The sequence below is a fragment of the Thamnophis elegans genome, chromosome 2 (genome assembly GCF_009769535.1).
Source record: "Thamnophis elegans isolate rThaEle1 chromosome 2, rThaEle1.pri, whole genome shotgun sequence".
Classification (NCBI taxonomy): Eukaryota; Metazoa; Chordata; class Lepidosauria; order Squamata; family Colubridae; genus Thamnophis; species Thamnophis elegans.
Genome location: NC_045542.1, coordinates 1,261,718 through 1,271,406, shown reverse-complemented (window position 1 = coordinate 1,271,406; position 9,689 = coordinate 1,261,718).

Sequence of the window (9,689 nt, the reverse complement as noted above, 5' to 3'; positions counted from 1 at the left end):
CCCCAGCCAGCATTCGCTGGCTGGGGAATTCTGGGAGTTGACGTCCAGACATCTTCAAGTTGCCAAGGTTGAGAAACACTGCTGTAGACTCTCCATTGCTCCAGCTGGTGCCCATGCTTTCTCCTAAAATGCTGATTTTGCTCTGAGGAGACGCTTGGAAATGACCAGAAACCAATCCTTTGGAGTGTGTACCATTCCTCTAGAACAGTGGTTCCCAAACTTGGCAACTTTAAGACTTGTGGACTTCAACTCCCAGAGTTCTCCAGCCAGAAGAGCTAGCTGGAGAATTCTGGGAGTTGAAGTCCACAAGTCTTAAAAGTTGCCAAGTTTGGGAACCACTGTTCTAGAAACAACCAGCAACAGAATGCCTTCTCGCAGTATAAATTAGATTGTCTGGTAACTGTGAAGGGATATTTAAATTAGAGCAGATTCTCTGCATAAATTAATAACATTTCTGTTTTTAAATCTTGATGCAATATTACTTGGGTTGTGTTAAGTTAGGAGATCTTTATAACAATGTTATATGATTTGTCATTGTTAGCAGGCTGCCGTATTGTTAACGAGAGTCTAATACCAATTGTATACAAGACCTTAATAGGAGTCACTATTAGCGGTAAGGTACGGGATTTTGCTACCTTGAAAGAAAATTTAAATATAGAATGCCTTCTTATATACAAATTCTTATTTACCTGTTAGAATTCTGCTTTTGGAATAAAAAATGTTTATTATTATAAATGTACCTACTTTGGTGGATTAATAGCCCTCTCCTTCGGTTGCTTATTTAGAAACTTTGTGTCTTGCCAGTTTCCAGTGGGAATTTTCAGGTTGGCGAGTAAATTAATGCAGAACTCCTATTTTTGGATTCATAAACTGTTTAAATCTATTGAGCTGCATTCATTTCAATAACTACCCTATTTCTTCTCTTACCTGTTGACTCTAGTTCATGCTACACCATTGTTTATTCCTAAAACGGTTGGTTGGTTTCATATAATACCATGGTTAGAAGGAAGTATTGCAGGCTGACTCTGTCCACTGCCAGAAGTTTGATCCTAACCGGTTCAGTATTAACTCAGTCTTCCATTCTTCAGAGGTCGGTAAAATGAGGACCCAGATTGTTGGGGGGCAATATGCTGCTCAGAGAGTGCTGTGAAGCACTGTGGAGCAGTATATAGGTTTCAATCCTATTGCTGTAACATGCTAAAACATAAGCCATGATTCATGAATCACCGCTGTTGAGTTCACACAGGTTAAACTAAAATAGTTTGTATGATATTGGTGTAGTATGCTGCAATAGCAATAGCAATAGCAGTTAGACTTATATACCGCTTCATAGGGCTTTCAGCCCTCTCTAAGCAGTTTACAGAGTCAGCATATCGCCCCCAACAACAATCTGGGTCCTCATTTTACCCACCTGGGAAGGATGGAAGGCTGAGTCAACCTTGAGCCGGTGAGATTTGAACAGCCGAACTGCAGAACTGCAGTCAGCTGAAGTAGCCTGCAGTGCTGCACTCTAACCACTGAGCCACCTCGGCTGCAAGAACCAGAGATTGTTTTCTTTCATGATTTTATATGTAAGCTGTTTTATCATATTATTAAGAAGACTAGGTTGATGGGTGGCAGTCGTGTATAACTTGACCCATCTCTTTGCGCTGTGCTTCCCAGGCCACCAGCCATAAATTAGGACCTAAAGCTTTTGTAAGCTATTGCTTTGAATGCAACAAAACATTTGCAGTTTTTGTTTTAAAAGGGCCTAGTATTGGATAAATCAGGACAAATGGGTAAGGAGCCTGCTGAATAGCCCATTTAAACGTTAGGTGAACCTAGGGAATATTTAAAATTCTGCTCAGAATATCAAATCCTGAGCACCTCTGAACCTGAGAATACAATCCTGTTCCATCTCGCTGTGCTACTCCACCATCTAGACAACATACTAAAAAGAAAGCTTCATGAGAAAGTGAGTGCATTTTTTGCTGTTAGAGAGGGCCTTCACTGCTATCCTCAGATAAATACAAAATTTGACCACTTCTGCCAGGAAGAGATGCAACATTAACAAATATTGGATATATGAGCAAGAAGATATATTTACATAATTCCTGGATGCTCTGGTAGGGATGATAATCCATCCCTAAAAGCACCTTATTGGCCATTTCAACCACAAGCTCCGATCTTAAGCATCATAATAAGATCACAATTTAAGCCACAGCCTAAATCATCACATGTATCACTCTAAAGTAACCATGGTTTGCTAAAAACAGTAATTTAGTGAAGTTGACACAACATGCTAAAACATGACCCAAAGAAGCCACATTACCTTTTAATATGTGTGCATTCAACCAATGATCAAATATCAAACTCACTAATTCAAAACTATGACTTGGTAATATTTACTTCGCAGGTTTTACCCAGCTACTTCCTTCTAACACTACTAAAAGTTGTCCTTAGTCTCATCAAATGGGACTGCTGTGTACTAAAGAGTGATACCCTTTGATCGTTGTACAAATGAATACATTTCTCTGTTCTATTTAATAAGCCTTCTGTGGCTTTTAAAAATGCCTGTAAATCTCCTTTAGTATAGAGCAGTGGTTCCCAAACTTGGCAACTTTAAGACTTGTGGACTTCAACTCCCAGCTCTGCTGGCTGGAGAATTCTGGGAGTTGAAATCCACAAGTCTTAAAGTTGCCAAGTTTGGGAACCACTGGTATAGAGTGGGGCGGGGAACCCTTTTTATCTTTCTGGAAAACTGTCTATGTCCATATATACACTTATATCTTGAGTTAGCCCAGGCTGGTCTGCACAGTGTGCTAAGCCACTGCTTAATTAAGCCCAGTGTGACTTGTAGATCTAGGTCATGGATTACACTGGGGTTGAGAAACATACCTTAATCGCAATTGATACTCATGTTTAGAAGATTTACTTCCTCAACTATGGCTTTGTGTGTTATACAAACCTGTCAGGGATGTTTAAGCCACTGTTAAATCCTCCTCCCGGCCTCCAGAATTAGAGATGGGAGACAAGAGAGGCTGCATAAAAAATCCTACTACAGCATTTATTTCAGCTGCTTCTCTGTTATTTGTACATGTTGTTCTTGTACACATTCAACACATTTGATTAGACTAATATTTCTTATACTTGTGGACGTCCCCATGCAGGCCGGAGAATTCTCAGAGTTGAAATCCATTTATCTTAAAGCAGCCAAGGTTGAGAAAAAAATGGACTAGACTAGTAAATACAGTTCAACTTGTTCTTCCACAGCAACACTTAAAAGTCTTCCCCACTCCCTCCCTCCCTCCCTCCCTCCCTCCCTCCTTCCTTCCTTCCTTCCTTCCTTCCTTCCTTCCTTCCTTCCTTCCTTTCCTCTGGACAAACTGCCACATGTCCCAGATTTTCACTGTGAGCAGAAGCAATCACCTCTGAAAACTTACTGTCGTTAGTTGCCTGCTCTAAAATCTGCTCACCAACAATACAAAAAAATATCTCCCTTTCCCGCAGCAGAATTGGCCTTATAGGGAGATTTTCCCCTGTCTTTGGTTATATGGATATACCTATGATAAACTCATTAGATTACAGATTAACAGAGTTCCCTGAAGCCTCCAGAGCAGTGGTGGGTTTCCAAAAACATTTGGGACCTCTTCTGTAGGTGTGGCCTGCTTTCCGGGTCCACTGGTGGAGCCTCTTCTAACCGGTTCGGTAGATTTGACAAACCGGTTCTACCGAACAGGTGCGAACTGGTAGGAACCCACCTCTGCTCCAGAGTGTGAAAAATGTCCCAAACTGGAAGTCAATTCCTGAATTTCCGGTTTGTGCGTTGGGTTGTTTTTTGCCCGCCAGAGGATTTAGGGAAGCCTCCGGAGGGCAAAAAATGCCTGAAAAAAAAGGCCAAAGTCAGCTGGCAGGCGTGCCCATGCGTGCTGGAGCTGACAGGGCAACCCCTCACCATCCCTAACAAATGGCTCCATGTGCCACCTGTGGCACGTGTGCCATAGGTTTGCCATCATGGTTCTAGGGCGTTAGCTATTCCTGCCAGCTTAGTATCCCCTTCTGTTCCCTCATCTAAGTCATTTATGCAGATGCCTTGTTAAGAAAGCCACAGTTTGATAGTTGGAGGGAGGAAGTGGTTCACACCATAATTCCCCCAAACAAATGGCAGCATAAGTCACCACAAGATGCCAGGCCAGACAGCCGACTGATCCCAGCCAGGATAAACTGACCGCCACACTGAAAGCAGCGCTGCCAACTCACCCCGGGATTACTGACAACAAAGACGTCTTAACAATGGCAGATTCAAAATGTACCTTCCTGCCAGTTTGAGGTTAATCGTGTTAACAGCGGAGCCGGGATGCAAAACTAGGAGGCCCCGTTGGGTTCCTAAAAATTCTCCCCATCACCAGATGTCGATTTTGGTGGCCTAGGATGAAAGCAGAAGTGGAGGACTACGTAAAAAGTTGTGCCACCTGCGCAGCCATGAAAATAAGACTAGACAAGCCCCCTGGGATGCTTCAACAGGTAGCCAGTCCCAGCCAAACCTGGGAAGAGATCGCAATGGACTTTATTGTAGAACTACATGGCTTAGGACCAGCATACCTGCGAGATCGCCTACTGCCACACTCCTCCCAGCGGCCAGTGAGATCACACAGGATTGGCCTCCTTCAGATGCCGTCAGCCAGACAATGTCGTCTGGTGGCTCCCCGGAGGAGGGCCTTCTCTGTGGCTGCCCCGACCCTTTGAAACGAGCTACCCCCAGAAATCCGGACCTTGCCCACTCTCATGGCCTTCAGAAAAGCTGTCAAGACCTGGCTATTCCGGCAGGCCTGGGGCTGTTGACCGCATTGTTGAGGTCCAGCCCCGATTGAAATGAATGTATTTGTGTTGTTTTTAACTTGTCTTATTTTATTTTTACTTTCTTTTATTTTCTTTCTTTCCCTTCTGTAAGCCGCCCGGAGTCCTTCGGGATTGGGCGGCCTATAAATAAAATTAAACTAAACTAAACTAACTCTGCAACAGTGGCAGGAATTAAGTAATTTGGACACGCATTGACTCAATTTCCAATCAAGCCCACTTTATCGCTTGCTCGGGGTTAACATTAGCAAAGAAGCTAGCAAAGATGTTTGTCAAACACATCTACCACCTACACGGATGTACCCCCAACTGTGGGACTGCACAGTTCTTCTCCTTAGCTATCTACATGAAGGTTCTAGGTTCAAAAGGATCCTGAAAAACATGAACACTGGGTCTTTTTCCAGAAAAATTGAGTTTGATTGGAAGAAATGCAGAGTTATACACCAAGACATGAAAGACCAGATGTGGAAATGCAAGACAGGTGGCACCTGATTCAACAGTCACTGTATCTGTTTACAGACAGAACCAGGTTCAAAATTAGGAGTAAATAAGGAGTCATTTTTTGATTGTGGCTGCTATTAAGCAATGGAATAGGCATCATTCAAATAAAGGTTGGACAGCTACCGTATTTTTTGGAGTATAAGACTCACCTTTTTCCCCCGCAAAAAAAGAGGGTGAAAATCTGGTGCGTCTTATACACTGAATACAGCATTTTTGGCCTACTGAAACCCCGCCCTCTTTCAAAAAATGGATGTGCAGAGGGCTTGGAAGGCTTGCAAAGTGCTTCTGGGGGTTGGGGAGGGCAAAAATAAGCAAAAAATGGGCCGTTTTGTTTCATTTCCCCCCCCCCCCCGCAGCTCCCAGGAGCACTCTACAAGCCTCCCAAAGCTCTGCATGCCCCTCCCCTCTTTTCTTGCAAAAAAAAAGTATGCAGAGGATTTGGGAGGCCTGCAGAGTGCAAAATACTTTTTTTTTTTTAAAAATTACCTCTTCAAAATCATGGTGCGCCTTATACTCCAGTGCGTCTTATAGTCCAAAAAATATGGTATTTGTGATGGTCAATGATCCCTGGTCAAGAGCACTGGGGGGGTGCAGTTAGAATGTAGTAATGCAGGCAAACTCTGCCCACAGTCTGGAATTTTATCCTGATGGGCTCAAGGTTGACTCAACTGTCCATCCTTCTGAAGTTGGCAAAATGAGGACCCAGATTGTTGGGAGCAAGATTCTGACATTGTAAACCACCCAGGGGGTGCTGTAAAGCATTCTGAAGCAGCATAAAAATCTAAGTGCTATTGGTATTCTTGCTTTCTAGACCTGCAAGCTCCTTTTCCAACATCTTAATGTAGATGTTAGACTACATCTTATATAGATCTGTGAATTGAGTCCTAAAATTGTGTTCAAAGAATGGGTTTATCGAAGGGAAACAAAACCAGTTATCCAATTAACCTAATATTTTGAATTTGCCCAACAAAACTGAACCATAAACCCACCACGTAGACCGAATTCACTGAACAAATTAAATTAAATTAGATTAAAATGTAGTTCATTAGTTATTCTGTATGGCATGCATATGATCAGTTTTATATTTCTTACTAAAAATTGAAATGTTTTTCAGTCAAAAGAGCACTAGGTGGTGCTACTAACACAGACTCTTCCAAATTGCTTGAGAGAGCAGCCAATCGTTTCCTTATATATATATAAGCTTAGATATGGATATAGATTCCCCCCCCCCCCATCTCTTCCTTTCATGATTACCAACAAGGATATGCAGACCTTGGGCCCATCGCTCTCTCTCAGGCCAAGGAAGAATACATGAGCAAATCACTTCTAAAACAATCTTGCCAAAAACATGCAGGAACTTGTTCATTTAGTTGCCAAGGATCAAGACTAACACAAAGGCACATGCGCGCACAGAAATGCCTGACTAAATAAACCACATTGGCATTTTCTGTACAATATATTAAGCCACGGCTAACTAAATGTACTGAATTAAACCAGTTGCCTGGATTCATGTGAATATACTGAACCCTAAATGAATCAATCTTTTAGTCTATTGTGCTGTACAAACTGTACTCTTGCTGCTTAGTGTGATATGTGACTCCAACCATAAAGTCACACCTGTCAACCAAATCTTTATTACATGAGTAATAAGTAGACCAACAAAATTCAAGCCTAATTTTCTACCAATCACCTAAATCAGGTGTATGGCATGGTCAGATATAAACTTCAGAGCAAGCACAATAAATTGCTACAACAAATACAAAAAGATTTGGACAATTGGACTAAACTACAGATATCACTATGGGCAGAATCTCAACAATTAAAATGAATGTACCACCCAAAATAATAAAAACATTCTCATGAGCGATCTCCATCTAGATAATTTGGAGCAAAGTTGGCTGAAAATATTGCAGCTCGGGAAAAATAAAGTTAGTTTGGCTTTTTATAACTCTGGAAGGAAAGGTATGATAAACGTGAAACTTTGTGCATAATAACTTAGCAACACAAGGTTTTCGAATATAAAATTTCATTCTCCCATTGCTTTCCAATAGTTTGCAATTTGAGTCTAAAGTTGAGAGTTACAAGTTGAGTGTAAAAATAGGGTATTTTCAGCCCACTTAAAAAAAAAAAGACGACCTTATGGAAACTCTTGTTAAATCATTCTCATTAGAAAGAGCATGTTTCAAACCCCCTAAACAAGTAGGGTTGGTTTTTCATTGCTGATATATAAAGCCCTAAAAATAGGACAAAGTTGAGGATATTGCTATGGCAACATCACTTGCATTCTATTATTGTTTCATCTTGTTGTTTTGTATAGACATCATTACTAACATTATATTGCTTTGGTCCATGGTGACATTGTCACTACCAGTTCAGGCACTTGGCCCAGCAACCCAGTGGTGGGTTTCAAAAATTGTTCAAACCTACTCTGTGGGTGTGGCTTCCTTTGTGGGAGTGGCTTGGCACCCATGTGACCGGATGGGAGTGGCTTGCCGCCGAGGTGGCGCAGTGGTTAAATGCAGCACTGCAGGCTACTTCAGCTGACTACATTTCTGCAGTTTGGCCGTTCAAATCTCACCGGCTCAGGGTTGACTCAGCCTTCCATCCTTCCGAGGTGGGTAAAATGAGGACCCAGACTGTGGGGGCGATATATGCTGACTCTGTAAACCGCTTAGAGAGGGCTGAAAGCCCTATGAAGCAGTATATAAGTCTAACTGCTATTGCTATGTGACCGGATATGAAGATGCCAACGACACTTGTCAGAACCACCTTAAATCACCTCACCCACAGCACTGGCATGCATAAGAATAGGATGTAAAATTGTTTTTTAAAAGGCATCTTTGGTTTGCGTTAAAACAACTTCAACACACGCAATGTTCTGATTGCACCACAAACGCAGTAGTCATCCTTACCTTTCACAGAGGCACTGAGTTTTATAAATAGGAGCATGATAGTGTAGAATAATCCTATCCAAGGACCAGTGGTGGGTTTCAAAAACATTTGGAACCTCTTCTGTAGGTGTGTCCTGCTTTCCGGGTCCACTGGTGGAACCTCTTTTAACCGCTTCGGTAGATTTGACGAACCGGTTCTACCGAATAGGTGCAAACTGGTAGGAACCCACCTCTGCAGCAACCCCATCGCCATAGGGGGCACGCCCAATAGCTGTGCACTACCAGCCACAGGTGCGTTTCTTGGTTCAGGAATCCAAGCCTCTAGTTTGGTTTCTTCCTCGAGGTTCCAAAACCTTGTGTGGGGTATCTGTCTGGTTTCCAAGCCAACAATTGGGCAGCTTGTCCTAGGTTTCCAAGCCTAAAATGTGCATCTTATATGGTTCCCAAGCTAAAGTCTGTACTGTTGGTATGAACTGCCAAATTCTAACAATCGCTTATTTATTATTGAATTTACGTGCCATGTTCATTAGTGTCACTTCTAGAATTGATACCGTCGACCGAACAATGTAACTGAAGGCGCTGGAAGCACACAAATTAGATGTGGTTCTGGGACCCAACAAACATCTTGTCTTTCAGGCCAATAAAATGAAAAGCAGGGCCTCGCGGATAAATGTTCTTCAAAATCAGAAATGCTGAGATACATCGGGGATATAATTATAATTATTTAAATTTATGCGCCTTTTGACTTCCAGTGTATGAAAACAAATGCTTGACGAGTCCTGACTAGGACCTGTCTTCCACAAAAGCTGGGATGTCACCGCGCAGTCTGCGTCAACGAGATTGTCTGCAAGGAGAAATCTGTTTTTTTTTTAAATAAATCTTTTATTTATTTATTTCCAAAACAAACATATATTGTAAAAAGTATATCAGCTGGTTACAAAAAGCTTTTGTGCATCTCTTCCACCGTCATCAAATATAATTCATATTAATTCAAATATCTTAACTCAAATATTTACTATATTAACATCATCATACCTCCACTTTTATTTGACTACAGTTATTTAAACATCCTACATCCTTAAATATACCAAGATTCAATACATAACCACATGCTGGCATTTCATTTACTTATTTATAAAGTCCTCCATTAACATTTAAGTCCTCATATCCTGTTTTAGCTAAACATCCATAATATTTAATACCCAAGTTTTCTAATCCTCCATGTATATAGGAGAAATCTTCATGTACATGTAAACTGGAGTGCAACCAGCTAGGATTTAAGAAACTTGAACAAGGATGTCCACAAGATCATTCTGCTCTTGCTACAATTACTGTACTCTTTACTATAGCTTCAGACTTGGTTTCCTTAATCATGTGATGAAAGAAATGTCCTTCTGGGTTCAGCTCCAAGTGGGGAAAAAGACACTGGAGACATGGAGGCTGTTTGGAAAGATGGTTTAT